General features: G+C 39.3%; 1 protein-coding gene and 1 pseudogene across 1 annotated transcript in view; one reads left to right on the top strand and one right to left on the bottom strand.

Annotated features, from left to right (window-relative positions):
* Positions 1-16,098, top strand: part of Igsf11 (immunoglobulin superfamily member 11) — a 115,565-nt gene that overhangs the window by 43,593 nt on the left and 55,874 nt on the right. The gene's annotated exons all lie outside the window — the stretch shown is intronic.
* Positions 13,754-14,069, bottom strand: LOC138832626 (cytochrome c-like; annotated as a pseudogene).

Consider the following 16,098-nt stretch of genomic DNA (forward strand, 5'->3'; position numbering starts at 1 on the left):
ACATAATTTTTCATTTGTTTTCCCTGACTCATTTTCAGAGTCACATGGAGGAAGTGTCTGTCTGTCTGTCCGTCTGTCTGTCTGTCTGTCTCTTTAAAAAATTCTTCTATCCATTAAGTAAAACTATTCTGGATACAGTCATAGTTGCCACCCTAATCAAAGTTTATTTGTTCAGTATTCATAGTTACAGCTACAGGATGAAACTCCTTTTCTTGTGGATTCATTTCATTTTCAGCAGCTTTAATTGTTAGTTTTTCCCAACTAAAATAAAATTTAGCTACAAATAAATAAGATGAATGCAGTTAGGCTTTTGGTCAGGTCATTTTTGGACTTGGATATATCCATCCATATATCCATACATCCATACATCCATACATACATATATATTCAGTAAGGTGCAGTGGAAAATTATGTGGGCTTTGACGTCAAATTGGTTTAATTTAAATTCTACATCTGAGTGGGATTATTTAATTCTTGTGAGTCTGCTTTCTCATTTATGTAACTGGGATAATAATATCTACCTTTTTGAAATGCTTTCATGCTTGGAAGAGACATATGTATCTATAATGGTACCTGTCATATAACAAAGTAAAAAATACTTTAAATCACTTAAATTTTTTTTCTCAGCATTACTTCTTGTATATTCTCAAGATGAATAGATTCATCTAAATTCTTTTATATACCATCTTTATAGATATCTGAAGGTCAGGGCCCTTAGCAGTGCCTAGGTGTATGTCTTACATATTTGAGAAGCAGTATGGCATAGTGTATTTTCTAACACATCGTTTGGATTGAATCCCACTTATTAACTTAGAGCCATACTGAGGCTACATTTTCCAACTTTCTTATAGTTCTATCCATGCCATGTGCTTATCTTAACCGGCAGACAAGAAATAGAAGTCATTTGTGTCATTTATGAGCCAGAGCTTTCATAATGGAGACTGTGGAGAACATATATTATTGAGATGATAGATTCCCAAGGTGATGTTGAAGTGGATTCTATTTGGAAGATAGCTTCAGGGTTTGTAGAGGACTTTGTACAAACAAGGAAGAAACTTAAGGCATAGAGGTCAGTGGAGCCATACCATTGTATCTTGCATTCCTAGAGGAAGGAGGAAGTAGTGTAAGACATTCATCTGGCTTGATGAACAAGGAACTGGGAGGACATAGAGGACCAGAACCTATGTCAAAGTGCTACACTTTTCTTTTGATAGGAGACAATCTGAAATATATTTAAAAGAGATACCGCAGCAACATAAAATAAGAATTCACTATAGTGAAGGAAGTGGATACAGAAACAGTCAAATGATGTGTTGGGAGAAACCTGGTGAGGGACAAAATGAAAATCATTGTCCCAAAGTTCCTCTGTTTCCCCTGTGTGCCACACAAGATGGTAAATGACTTCCATTCTTAGGAAGTGAGTTTTCAAGTATCTTTGAACACCTGACCAAACAATATGACATGACATCTCAAAGTATTTACTGTAACATTTTTTCTTTTAAGGTCTTCATACGTTTTTTTTTAGGTTAATTCATTACATAGATGAGCAAAGAAATACAAGAATAAAGAGAAAGAAAAATACAAATAAGATATTAAGTGTTCTTATTTAAATGTTGAAGGTCAACTTCATTTATTATTGAGTTAAGCTGATATGTGAAAAAGAATCAATCTGTAGCATTATTTGATTATTGCTCCTATGTCCTTTGTGTTCTCTGTGCTTTCTTTTGGGAAAAATGTGAAGTTAAAACATGCTTCTTGGGCTGGGAAAGTGGTTCAGTGGTAGAGCGCTTGCCTTGCATACATGAGGCCCTGGGTTCGTTTCCTCAGCACCACATAAGCAAAAAGAAAAAAAGCCGGAAGTAGCACTGTGGCTCAAGTGGTAGAGCGCTAGCCTTGAGCTGAAGAGCTGAGGGACAGTGCCCGGGCCCAGAGTTCAGGTCCCACAACCGGTCCCCAAAAAAAGAAAAACTCCCCCCCCCTGAAAAACCATGCTTCTCGTACATCTCATTGTTACAATGGGCCAACCTGTGTCCTTGTTTCAGCAGTTTGTTATTTCCCTTCCTCTCCCCAAATTAGAAAAATGTATGTACAAGATGCAGGGCACTTGAATCAAATACAGAAAACAGGGGTTATCCATGGGGGAAGAACATACAAAAGAAGGGAGAAAATCAGATACTACAGTATCTTTACAAAATATATATATATTAAAAATAAAAAATGTTTCTCAAATTTTCTTGAAGTGATTGATGCTGGTATTCAGCATCAGAGCAGCTGATAAAATCCCCCCCTTTCCTTTTTGGTTAGTCGTAGGGCTTGAACTCAAGGCCTGGGCACTGTACCTCAGCTCTTCAGCTCAAGGTGACTGCTCTACCACTTAAGCCACAGTGCCACTTCTGGTTTTTTGGTGGTTTATTGGAGATAAGAGTCTCACAGAGTTTCTTGCCTGGGCTGGCTTTGAACTGGGATCCTCAGATCTCAGCCTCCTGAGTAGCTAAGATTACAGGCTTGAGCCACCAGTGCCCGGCTCTTTTATTTTTCTACAGAGGAAGGTGACAGGAAGTTCAGTTCTTGGAGAAGTTATCACTAGTTTTGAAAGGTAGGATAATGGAAAGCAATTTCTGAATCTGAGGTTTGAGTGTTCCATTGGGTGGGGTTTTTTTCTAGGGGGGGGATTTGGAGGAGGGTAGACCCTCTGCAATTTTTACTCTCTCCTGTGTTACTTTGTAGATATCAGGACAGTAGAAACTTTGATTTGCATGAACAGAGTATAGATTATATTATAAATAAAGTCAGAGACTTATAACGTTAGGGACAAAGTGACCCCTGTCTAGTTTCAGAATGTCCTCAGTCCTCACACTGGGGTGACAACTTTGTTTCTGTCTCTAGCTTCTCTGGTATGAGGAGTTTTGTCCTCACTTTGGGGGACTTTCTGGGAGCTACAGATAACAGTGTAACAGCAGTGGTAGATAATCTCCTTTGCAGTCTCAAGAGTGGGTAAGGGAGCTTCAAGGGTCATACCTTAAAGACTTTGTCTGCTTGTACAGACCCAACAGCACCAGAAGAGATAGTTGAACTTGTTGTTAATAACACAAAATAAAAGATTGGGGGACAACTGTTTTGATGAAATAGAATTTCTGTAGGTAGGCCAGGCTAGTCTTGTACCTGTGATCTTCCTGCCCTGGCCTCCTGAATGCTGGGATTTCAAGCATACACTATTTTGCCTGGATAACAAACTTGATTTTAAGGAGAAAACATTAACTAGTTTTGAATATTGAATTTGAAGGGATGATAGTTAAAAGGGTAGTTGGGAATTTGACATTCCATCTGGATGGACTGCCATTACATTTACAGATGTGCAAAGTTGTGGTTAGCAATGATTTAGATAGGATGATAAGATTTCCCCACTCTGTATGTTAACAGAGCATATCTTTGAGACGACCATACAGGTTTGTGGAAATAAATGATTCACTGTGTAAACTATTGGTGTTACCTTTTGAGGGGTTTTCATTGAAAAGGATTACAAATTTGTCACTTACAATGAATGAATTCTTTTTTTTTTTAAAGGAAAGGTACTACTGAAGGACATAGACAAGTGGGCAAACACTAAAATACATTAGACTTTGTGAACAAATGATTGCATTTAAATTTTTCTTTTCAAGGCAAAAAGATTCTTCAATAAGAGGCGACAGAGAGAATGTCTTTTCTGTGGGACTTAATCTGCAGCCATCTGCTGCAGCATCTCATTATGTTCTTCATGTAATTAGAGCAATTAGGATGAGGCTTGTGCCACATATTGGTCTTGGAAAGTGGGCTGAGCTATTTCTAGGCTTGTTTTGAGAGGCTCGAGATTAATGGCCTAATCTTTTAGGTAAACTTATGGAAACGGAGAAACGTTGAAGCTAGGAAAAGGAGAAAGGCAAACCATTTCTGTTATCTTGTAATGTTGCTTATTCTCCTCATAGAAACTAGGTCTCCTGACAAGTACATTTGTTTTTTAAATTCAGAAGTAGTAAAGAAGAAAGATGGTAGAATGGAAGACAGAAGATAGGCTCTGTAGTGTTGTAATAATGATGGAAACTTGGCTCCATATTAATGGAGTTTTGAATCTGTGCACATTGGAGAAAAGAAGGAAGAAGGCAAAGTTACAGCTTTGTGAAGTTCTCTTTTGGGAAGCCAGTCATGTGACTGTGATTTTCCTGCTGAATAAGGGTAGGAGATAAGACACTGTAACTACACATGTGTTGGGATCTCTAGGGCAGATGTGAGAGTGCTCCGTGTTCTCCTAGGACTGTGTGTCATTCCACAACCTGGAAGGGCTTTTTATAAGAACTGACAGTTTTGCTTTTTTCTCGACCTACTTTTCTTCATTGCAGTTGCTGGTACACCAGTGGTGATTCTCAGTGAGAATAGTGAATCTGAGCCATTATGTTATTCTTCCAGCTGATCTTCTCAGGTCAGTATTGACTCCAAGTCAACCTAACTGTGGCAGGCCACCAGTTGTATTTTTTTTTTTTTACAATATACCATTCTGTCCTTGTATCTTTTTCATTCAAGCACTTTATCAAAGACTTGTATTGTCCACAGTGCCAGATTCTTATTCAGACATATTAGATGAACTGGAAGCACACTGACCTATTTTATCTTCTATAGCTTTCCTGACTGAGTCCTGTTTGCAGCCAGTCTAGTGTCTTCCATGTCTTTAAAATGTTCATACTCAGCTCTGCTTCTCTACACATTCCCTTGCCCTTGTCTAGTCTGCCCTTCTCCTCCCAAGAGAACCTAGTCTCATTATCCTAATTGTATCCTACTACTTACTGTCTCTTACAGAGCTCAGCATAGTTGTTCATGGTAGGTGGGTGCCCATATGCTGGTAGTAATGACTGAAGCATAAGTCTTTGGAAGTAGAAGAAATTTGAGAAGTCAAGATGGCTCACTTGTTTTGAATTTCAAATCGCTGTGGCACCGGGTCTTTGGGAACTCAGACAAGTCAGCTTAAAGAATTGACTGGGATCTTTATTACATCCCTCTGTTTAATCTTCGGTCAGAGCCCTGCTGTCACCAAATTCCAAGGCACCAAATTCTTGACACAGGCACTTGACCAAGAAACCAATTTCTTTCATTTTGAGGGGAATTATCCTGGATGCACTGAATGCATTCCACTTCTGGGTGTGTGTCCAGGGCCTGATACAGAACGGTTAATTCTAGGGTTATTTATGCCTTGCTCTATTCAGATCAGGACTCATTTATGTGTGCCAGGCCACTGCTGGGCTTGGCATATGCTGGTGGGTAGGAAAGGCCTGGCTTCTGTCTCTGCATATGACAAGCTCTGTCTGTTCTCTGCTGGGAGCAGCATGTGCCCCATGAGAGATCCTGGTAAGAGAGCAGCAAAAAGCGCAATACACTAGAGACAAAAGATCAAGAGTGAACAATAGGAAAAAAAAAGACACACCAAAAATGGAGGGCTCAAAGGGACTGCCTGAGGCCCTGAGTTCAGACTTCAGTTCTGCCAGAGAGGCAGGGAGGTAGGGAGGGAGAAAGAGAGGTGAAATATGGAAATCCACGTTGCTAGTAGACAGAGTCATGTTGTTGTCTTTCCTAGAGCCTTTTATCTTTACTTGAAACTCACCCAGGTCTTAGATCATCTGAAAATTTCAGATTTCAACATTTTATTTCATGGCATAGTATATACATTATTAAAGAAGAAATATTAATTCTTTATTAACAGTGTCCACTTCTGTGGCTCTTCAGGGGACATTGAAAACCTAATTTTGCTTTATGATTGTGAGATTCTAGGCTACCTATTCTGAAAATGTCTTATTCATCCTTGAATTACCTCTTAAAGTCATTAAGTTGGAGTCTATACATTTAACAACAATTAACTAAGTGGCTAAAAAAGCTAGCTGTTGAGTAGAAAGAAAAAGATTCTTTTCCTATGGAATCTGCATTTAAGCAAGGAGAGACGACCATACATTCTTCAAGAGTAAGAAGTTAGTGTTCCTAGTTAGCGTTAAGGTTAGGAGGTTATACGTTTATTGGAAAACATAAAAAGAATGAAGTTGGAAAGGCAGAAATGAGATGAAATATAGTTGAATATTTTTTTAATTTGAGTAAATTGAAGTGTTCCGCTTGACCCATGCCCCGATCCCAGAATTTTGCTTCTTATCATTGAAATGACTTCACAGACTTTTCTGCTCTAGCTAGCTTTGAACCACAATGCTCTGGATCTCGGCTGAATAAGTAGCTTAAGAGTATAGGCTTGAGCTACCAGTGCTCAGCTGTGCCTTGCTCTTGATCCTAAAATGTATTTCCTTATTTAAGTAGAAGTGATTGGAAGGAAAGTGGAAAATAAAGTACAGTTGCTGGACAAAAGAAATAAATGGCTAGTCTCATTCCCTGTCTTTTAAAGTCATTGTACCTGAACATTCTGATTAATAAATTAAGAATAAAGGATGACATGTTTAAGCTAACACACTGTCAGTACCAGATATACATTTAACAAAAGATATTTAATTAAAATTCTAGTTTTGTTTCTGCATATTGAAAGCAAATACTAATCAGGAAAATTTCACGAGACCATAGAAAAGGAAGTCTGGTACTTTATACTTTAGGGCTTCTTCTTATTAAATCTTGATCTAGGCTTGAGATTTGAGGGCTTATTCCTAGCATTTTCTTTAATATCAAATGGACAGGATTAAATCACCAATAATTTTTGTGAATTCAAGATGAGAAGATCTGAATGTTAGGTTTTCCTCATGTGTCCATGATGGATGGAGAACTCGATGGGCAGAGAGATCTGGTCAGGCAGCATTAGTACATCTATGGTCCAGAGCACCTGTAATTTTCTCTAGGTTTTTTTTTTTGCCAGAGCATGTATCACTGGTACCTCCTCATTGTCAGCCACAGTGCTGGCTACCTGGACCAGCTGCCCAACTACAGACATACCACAGCACTGATTTTGGTCTTTTATTCACCCAAATAGTTTATTTTTTTTTAGAGAATAAATAACCCAGGTACTTATTCCTAGGAAATAAGAGACTAGATTTTAACATTTTTTAAAAAAAACTTATAAATAAAATAAGATCAGTTGCATTTATCTTTATTAAAACTGTTAAAAAATCTTTGAAGATGGTAGCAGTATTTACTAAGAAACAACTCAATAGCACCAACTCCTAAAATAAGATTTGAATCCCTTTGCTGCTATTTTATTATATTTATCTTGCTGTGTTATTATTATTATTATTATTATTTTTCTGAGATAGGGTCTCATATGTAGCTCAGGCTAGCCTTGATTTTAGGATATTTCTGCCTCAGTTTCTTGAGTGCTGGAATTAGAGGAGTGCTTCATTGTACCTGGCTCCCTTTGCTGCTATTTTATACCATCTTAAACTATAAAATGAAGGCTGGGTGAGTCTGTCAAATGCTCCTGACCAAACCCAGTACAAAAGCTGTAACATTCTTGAGACCGACCCCTAAGTCTTCACACCCCATGTTGCCATCCTCGCTGACACAGGTCCAGACCCATACCTAGATCCCTCCTTCCTCCTCCTCCTCATCCCTGCCATATACTTTCTGCAAGGCTGGTTCTCTCTTGGCTGTCCACACCCTACTGGGCACACAAGTATCTCCTCATTGCTGTGAGAATTGTCCCTAGTTCCTCTACCTGGGCAGCTGTCTCTACACCACTGTTCCCCAGACATGCCAGGGGCACAGAGCATGGATCTCTGTGTCACTACAAAGCTCTACTTTTCTGACGACATGAACACATGAACACAATTCAAAGCCAACTGAAAAATCTTTGTAGTGCAAACTGGCTTCTGTTTTGATGGTGCTTGTGCTGTGCTCATCTTAAAGGTGGGAAACCAGAGAGTGAATATACATCCTCTCATTGCTAGATTTTTCTTCCAGTATCTTTACATTTCCCTGCTTATTCCGCATTCACAACCTCTTTGCACCCTACTTAGCTTGATGTGATTACAGTTGGAGGTGTGGCCAGTTCCCTTTCCTGTCATCTTCTTTTATGCTCACTTTTTCTTTTGGAAATCCAACATTTTTTTTCCCAGTAAAACATAAACACAGCATATCCCATATTACAAGAGCCAGTTTCTTGAATTTAGAGTTTTATGTGTAGTTCCAAGTACGAGGGGAACTGACCCACAAGGATCCAAATCAGTTCTTCATGTCCTCAGAAAAGAAGAGCTTTGTAGTGACGTAGAGATCCATGCTCTGTGCTCCTGGCATGCCTGAGGAACAGTGGTGTAGAGGCAGCTGTCCAGGTAGAGGAACTAGGGACAATTCTCACAGCAAGGATCCCTTTCCTTTAGTGTCAATGAGGAGATACTTGTATGCCCAGTAGGGTATAGACAGCCAAGAGAGAACCAGACTTACAGAAAGTATATGGCAGGGATGAGGAGGAGGAAGGAAGGGTCTAGGATGGGTCTGGGCCTGTGTCAGTGAGGATGGCAACATGGGGTGTGAAGAGTTGGAGATGGTCTCAAGAATGTTACAGCTCTTGTATTGGGCTTGGTCAGGAGTACTTGACAGATTCCCCCAGGCTTCACAGTCTTCACTCTCTCCCTTGCTCTATTTCTTCTGTCCCTGATTGCCTCCATCACTCTTTCAAGTCTTCTTCTTCCCCCCGCCCCCATCACTGTCACTACCACTGTGTTGGCTTCTCTACCACTATTGCCATGGAAGGCCTGTTGTCCTGATGTTAGTTCTGTTCATGCTGCAGGTGGTGGCTCTACCTATACCAATATTCCTCGCTGTTGTGGGAGCCTCCACTATGTCACTTTCACTGGGAGGGACAAGGTTGAAATGGCTCCCACTGATGCTCTGCCACCTGGAAGCACTGGGGAGGGTACCAGCCATTGTTTCTTCTTGTGACCAGCTCAGATGAAATGCTAATGATGGGAATCAAATGTAGGACAGGGTACTCAAGAAAAGTCTTTATGGGGACCTAATAATATCATAGCGCCAGAGGGACAGAGACAGCCCGGGGAGGGTATTTCCTAGCTGTTCACGAAGTGTGTTGAGCTTAGATTGCTAGAGGAGTTGTGACACGGATGTCTGCACCCCAATCAAGCCTCAAGCCTCATGCAAATGAGGGTTGCATTTGCACCAATCATGCCTCAGTCTCTATTATCATCCACAGGTCTTCTGCTGGCCAGCTGGGGAGCTCCTTGGCCGGGGTGGAAGTGGCAGCTGTGGTGACACAAGTCTGGTATAAGTTGCTTGCTGGGGCAGTGCCTTCTGGAGCTGGAGTTGTTCTTTGGGCACAGAAGCTGCTGCCTTGATAGCAATTCCTCAGACATTGCCTCTCAGGGAAGGGCCTACCAGCAGTTGATTGGGGAGTTAGGTGCCTTTCCAATGCCCAAACATCTAAGTACATTGAAAGGAAGAATGGCATAGGAAGTGCTCACAGTAAGGGTTTGCGAGTAACAAGCCTTAACTGTATTTACCAGTGCCCTAACTCTGTTAAAACTCCCACCCTCTGGCCCTGGGGAGCAGTGGGACCCCAGCATCTCTTTCAGGTGCATCTAGGTAGTCCAGCTGCTGGAAGAGCTAGATCTTTTTTTTTTTAAATTCTTTAAATAAAGCCCAAGGATTTCACACACCTCCTGCTCCTTAACTCAAGATTCTAGCATTTGATTATCCTGTAGAATTTAGATATAAACCTGAGCAAGGAGAAATCAGGCACTGAGATTACCTTGAGGTTCTATCATTTAGCAGAATGGGGGCCTCAAAACAAAAATGCAGGACACTTATATAAAAATAACCTGCCTTCTCGCACCGCTGAACTTGTGCTTTGCCACCATGGCTGTTGAAGTCTTGCTTGCCCCGCCATCTCTCATCTGCAGCTTGCAGCCAGGAGACTCTCAGGAGGGTATGGCTTGGACATAGTTTTGCAGAGTTAGGGTCTCCCCCAACCCCTGTTGTTAGCCTCTCATTTCCAAACCTGAGTTGTCATCTTACTCTCTTTACCTGTCTAAGCCCTTAAAGTTCAGTTCAGATTCAACTACTTTTTATACCTTTGCTTTCAAACTCATAGTAGTCTGGGTTTTAAAAAAATTATAATACCACTTAGTCCCTAGTTACATTGTGCTATTTGTTTCTTGATTATTACTAATGTTATTATTATTATTATTATTGTTGTTGTTGTTGTTGTTCCATGGCCTTTAATTCTTTTTCTCAATATATTGATACGCTTCTTAGGAACAAGGGCATGCTCTATATTTTTCTTGTGCTCTATTGAACACTAGCGTATAGGGGCCTAGAGACTGAAGGGTTATTTGTTAATTACTAGGGTAGAAGCCATTGCTGTTTAGATTGTATAAACAGATGAATTTGATCTTTGTTTTATTCTTTATGTAATTCTCTATCTCTAGCACTTTTGTACTTAAAGAAGCAGGCAGTGGGTGGATGTACTCTGCATGTCTGACAAGTAAAACAAAGCTGATTTGCTCTATTTTTAGAAAGCTTGATGGTGTTAATTTTTCAAGTGTCACTTACAAAGAGGTGGCTAAATAAGTACTCTGACTGCTTATAATGCACTAGTATATGTTGGCGAGGAAGATTTTAGAATGGGGCATCATAGGTCAACACTTGCTCAATTATTATAGGGATGAAGAGACAGTTGTGTGCTGGGTAATATTTCATAATTCTGAAAAAAGTATCTTCTACTATTAAGATACCTGTTGGACACTTACAGCTTCAAATGAGGTAGCTTTGTTATAGATTCTAGTTCTGTGTTGGATGTTCATGTTTGAAACAACACTGGGTTCCTGTCTCATTCTGTGCTTTTAATTTTTTTATTCAGTGGTAGGGATGTTTCCACACAAAGGGACTTTCTCCTTAGAGTTGGAAGAGGCTGTATCTCCTTTCCCCATATGACCTCTCTGGCTATGATAATTCCTTGGGGGCCCAGAGTAGGCTGGAAGTCTGAGGAAGGAAGGAACTGAAACTCAAGAGGCTTCAGCACACAGGAATCTCATTCTGTTCTCCTTTACTACCTCCCCCAGTCTCCCACTGGGTTTCCCCACAATCACAGAAGAACACAAAACCTGTTTTGTACAAGTAGGCCACATGCCTTTCTTTACAGATAACGTATAAAATGGCATCTTTTTACACGGAAAAATATGTAGTATACCTAATATTGTAAAAATTCAAGTGATCTTTACAAATAATGAGCTTAATCTACTTGTAAGGCAAACACATCTGAGGTTCTGTTGGTTGAGAGTCTCTCAAAGACAAAACAAAACACAGTTTCCTACTGGTCATGACCCTGAAGCTAGCCCATATCACAGTAAGCTCATTGCAGTGTGCTCAGTGGGAATAAGAAGCAAGAATCTACCTTATTCAGGGGCATTTCTTGCCAGTGCATATTAAAACAAAGCAGACAAACTTCTACAAAAGAAAACGGTGAAATTCACTTTATTCATTTGCTTTGTTATCACTTATTTGCTGAGAAGAAAAGGCACAGGGTGCTTTGATAAGGAATGGGTGTGAAAGTGGGGTGGTTGAGAAGATTAAGAAGTCACAAAAGGGGTGACAATGGTCAAAATGCATTGTACTTATAAACTGATTTGTTGACTGCGAACCCCTTTGTTCAACTACTTAAAGATAATAAAATTATAATTAAAAAGAAATAACATCTAATTGAAACCTGATAAACAGGGATCAAAGAGCCAGAGCTGAAGAGGTTGTTACCAGAAGTTCCAGTGTGGCACAGCGATGGATGGGTGGCCGAAGGTAGAAGCAGTTTCTTTTAGAAAGGCTTTCATTAAGTTTTTAAAAGCTGATTTGGGGTTTGTACGGTTGATAAGTAGCTGTTCAAAGTGAGATTGTTTTGAAGACTCAATCCACCACAAAATGTTGGTAGAGACTGTGTGGAAAAACTAGACAAGAAATTTAACACAGATCATATTATCAGTGGCTTCCATAAACATTTTTCTCTTGGAAGTGATGAGTGAAATATCTCGCACTTACATGAAGGACTTCATATATCAATTTTCCTTTCAGTTTAATAATTTTGATGTTCTTGACATTTATTTTTGTTTAGGAACCTTTTAGAATTTATCTCAGTGAGAATCTTGCAATATGGTTAAGTTCGACCTCTCTCTCAAAATCCTGAGCTAACGTGAAAGTGTACCTTCTCTTCCTTTCATTTCCCTTTATTTGCTTATCTTGTAGGTGGAATTACAGAAGCTAGTAAGAGAGTGGTGCTGTGACCACCTCCTGGGCAGGTAGAGCCTGCTGTGTTCCCAGATGTCCTGGAGATAGGAAGAGGAGAGGGAGATTTTGTTTGCTGGTCGGCTTGCATAGACACTCAGCCTATAAAAGAAGAAAGTAGATAAAAATAATAGGAAAAGGCAGTTTTTTTCACTTGACTTTCTTAAATTTAAACCTACATCTGAGTGCTATTAATGTGGTTTGGCTGCTTTTTATGTGGACAGATGCTTGGTATGTTTGATGTGCTTCTTCATGTTGCCTTTGTACTAACTAGAACCTGTAAATCCTTGTATCTGACCCCGAAGATACATGATACGGAGGTGAAATTTTTATTTTTAGTTCTGCTGCCTAGTAAGCACAGTGTCAAATTCTTTTATTTTATTTTTTTTTAATTGTAAAGATAACTGTACAGAGAGTAACGTTACAGTTACATGAGTAAGGTAATGAGCACATTTCCTATCCAGCATTGTTACCCCCTCCTTTGTTTTTCCCCTACCATCCCTTCCCACAATGTCAAAATCTTGAGCATGGAAAAAAAAAATCTGAGAAGTTAGATATCTTTTGCAAGACTTACCACATCATTCTGATTTTTAGCTTGCATAAAATTAAGCAATTAAGATAAGCCAGATAACTCAGCCATACTCATCAAGGAGCTTGTGGTGTAGGGCAAAATAGTTGGAATATGCTTTCTCATACCCTTTTCTGCCACAGATAACCATGTGGCTTTAGCTCCACAGCATTTAACCTTTAGAGCTGTTTCCTCATCTGTGGAAAATGGAAATGGAAATTACAATAGTGACCTCATTAATGCCAATTGTGAGGGTTCAATAAGTACATATGGAAGTGGTCAGCATAGGTGCATGTGTGGTTGTTAACCTCCAAGTAATATTACAGTTGAGCATGCTAAGGGCATTCTGTTGCCAATCTCAACCATATGATCTATTGTTACTGTATTCTGAGGCTAGCTGTGAGCTATAGGATTATTTTTGACAAGTGTTAAATATTCTTTATTTAACATTTATACATAAGCCACACTAAAATGCCTTTCAATAAGTATAAGGCAGATTTTATAGGCAGTGAATTCTAATTAAATTGACATAAGTCAAGACCAAAAGTATAGACGTTGCTTCCCCATCTTCAAGCCATTGCCTTTAGCAGGTTAATGATAAAAAATTCAAACAGGTTACTTTTGCTTGATTCTGAAACAGTGAAGGGATTTCCTCAGTATTTAAAGATGTTCTCATAATTAGCCTTATAAATCTGAATATAAAACCAATCTTTGACAGACTTGGAGATGGTATTATTCCCTATCTTGCTGAAAAGTTGCAAGGGGGAAAATGACAGTATTTTTAAAAGATCATATTCACTTAACCACAAGCCAGTTTTACTTAAATTAGGACCATCCAAAAATATTCTGTCAGCCATTCAGGATCTGAAATCTGATATTAGAGATCAATTGAATTACTGTATACATTAAAAAGCCACGAGACATTTGTTTTGCAATAAATAAGGCAGTGGCTATTACTCATTTGTAGCTTTTTTTGAGATAAGCTATCAGATCTTCCCTTTTTTCCTTCTTCTTAATGCCAGTGAAGATCATTTTTGTTCCAAGGATGTACTTTTTGGGATTCTCCAAATACTCCATCAATGTATCATCTCCACAGATGATACCTTTGCTCTTGTTGGCATCTTGTGTAAGTGAATCCAACTGCTTGACCTCTCTTTCGACCAAACAGACCATGGAGATTCGGCCCAGTCTTGTGCTTGCCTGCCTTTTCAACATTACGGGACTAAGTATACTTGTGAACAAAAATCTTCATGCCTTTCTCAACATCATACATTTTAAATTCACTCTTTTGTTGCTATCAGCTTCAAAGCCAGACATCCACTCTCTCGAGCTATGGGATTTTGAGAGTGAAATAGACTTTTAGGCTATATTTTCAAACAAGAGTTTCAGACACTTGAATGGGTCTTTGCAAGTTATAAATTAGGTTAAGCTTTTTCTTTGAATGGAATAATTCAAAAGTGATTCTTTGGGGGGCAGGTACTGGAGTTTGAACTCAGAGTCTTCTGCTTGCTCTACTGTTTGAGCCATGCTGCCTACCTTTTTTGTTTTTTTGAGATTTGAGTATAGCAAAATGTTCTGCCTGGGCTTACTTTGAGCCATGATTCTTCAGATCTCAGCATCCTGAGTAGCTAGAATTACAGATATGAGTGATTGGCACTCATCTTCTTTTTTTGAGGGGGGTGTCAATTGTGGGGTTTGAACTCTGGGCCTGGGCACCATCTCTGAGCTGTTCAGTTCAAGATGAGTGCTGTACCACTTGAGCCACAGCACTATTTCTGGTTTTCTGGTGGTTAATTGGAGATAAAAGTCTCATGGACTTTACTTGCCTTGGCTGGCTTTGAACTGTGATGCTAAGATCTCAGCCTCCTGAGTAGCTAGGATTACAGGCGTGAACCTCCAGCACCTGACCCATCTTCTATTTGAACATTTAAATAGGCGGGTTACCTATGAAACAAGCTGGTTACTCCAAGCAAAAGAAAAATCTAATGGTTAGTAAAAATGGTAAAATGTCTTGCCTTCTTTTCATTGTATCTCATCCATCTCTCAGCTTTTCTTCCTATAAGTAATTTCTGTTGGCCATAAAGTTTGTATTTACATTAAGCTAGTGTTTCCAGACTCTTTTCAGCCTGCGACCTGCTGGTGGGAAGTCTTCCATTCTGATCCTCTTCTTTTTCTTTCTTATCTCTGCTCATCCTTTGTTGTACTCACTGTAGCCACGTGTAGATTAAATGGCCTATGAAACACTGTAGTACAGTACACACATACAGGTAAGACCTTCCAAATTTCTTGATTTATTTCCGAGTGTTTCTATGCTAAAATCTGCAAAGCATTTTTTTGTCGATGTGGAGTGTCATGATACTTCAAAACTCTTTTCCAAGGCAATCCCATGAATAGACTGCTTGGGTTAAGGCAAGAGGGGATAACTGGAAGAACCAAAGAGAAATGAGCAGATGCTGTCATATTCTGAGATATAAAATCATTACTGAGATGGATCCCGCTAAAAAGCAAATGGTTGAGCTCACTGGGTGCCTTACCCAGGAAGCTTGGCAGTAGCGGCCTGTCATAAGACTGTCATCAATAAAAGTCAATGTCAATTAGGGGATATTAATTAAAATTATGGCCTCCCCGAGGGGAGAAAACATTGATTCTCTGTTTCTCTTTACAGATAAAAACATTGATTCTTTGTTTCTGTAAATAGAATTATAAGGTGATTTCCTAGCCAAAAGAAAGGTAATAAACTGAATATTTATATTTGTGACAGGCCAATTTGTATTGACAAGTCAGTTCTGGGCTTTGGATGATTCTACCTCCATCTCCTGATGACTAGGATTATAGGTGTGTACCACTGCACTTGGCCTGAATGTTTTTTTCTAATATAATTAATGATAGTAACCTGGAGCCTCATTATTATACCTCATTACCCATTACTATAAAACACAACTCTTCCCCTTTTCATTCTTGTTTTAGATAGCTTTACCAGGCCCACCGCTCATCTCCCCGAGTCTTCTTGTTACACATCAATGTCATTCTTCTCAGTACAAAGCTGCTTCAGGGTCAGATTGAAATGAAAAAGTACTTCTGCCCCTAGTCTTTCACATTATTATTGTGTGTTTTTAAAGTAACTTCTGGCTCTTGGGTGAATTTAATAATCATAGTATCTTGATTTCAGAGACACAGTCTATTGACAGACAGAAGGCTAGTGTTGGAATAGTCTTTGAAGAGCATACAGTACCTTTGTCCTCAAATACATTAGTTTGTGTAAAATGACCTTGTTAAAGATATGTAATCTTGATGTTTACCTC

This window comes from Dipodomys merriami, unplaced genomic scaffold (assembly GCF_024711535.1).
Source record: "Dipodomys merriami isolate MVZ:Mamm:240054 unplaced genomic scaffold, mDipMer1.0.p SCAF_2, whole genome shotgun sequence".
NCBI lineage: Eukaryota > Metazoa > Chordata > Mammalia > Rodentia > Heteromyidae > Dipodomys > Dipodomys merriami.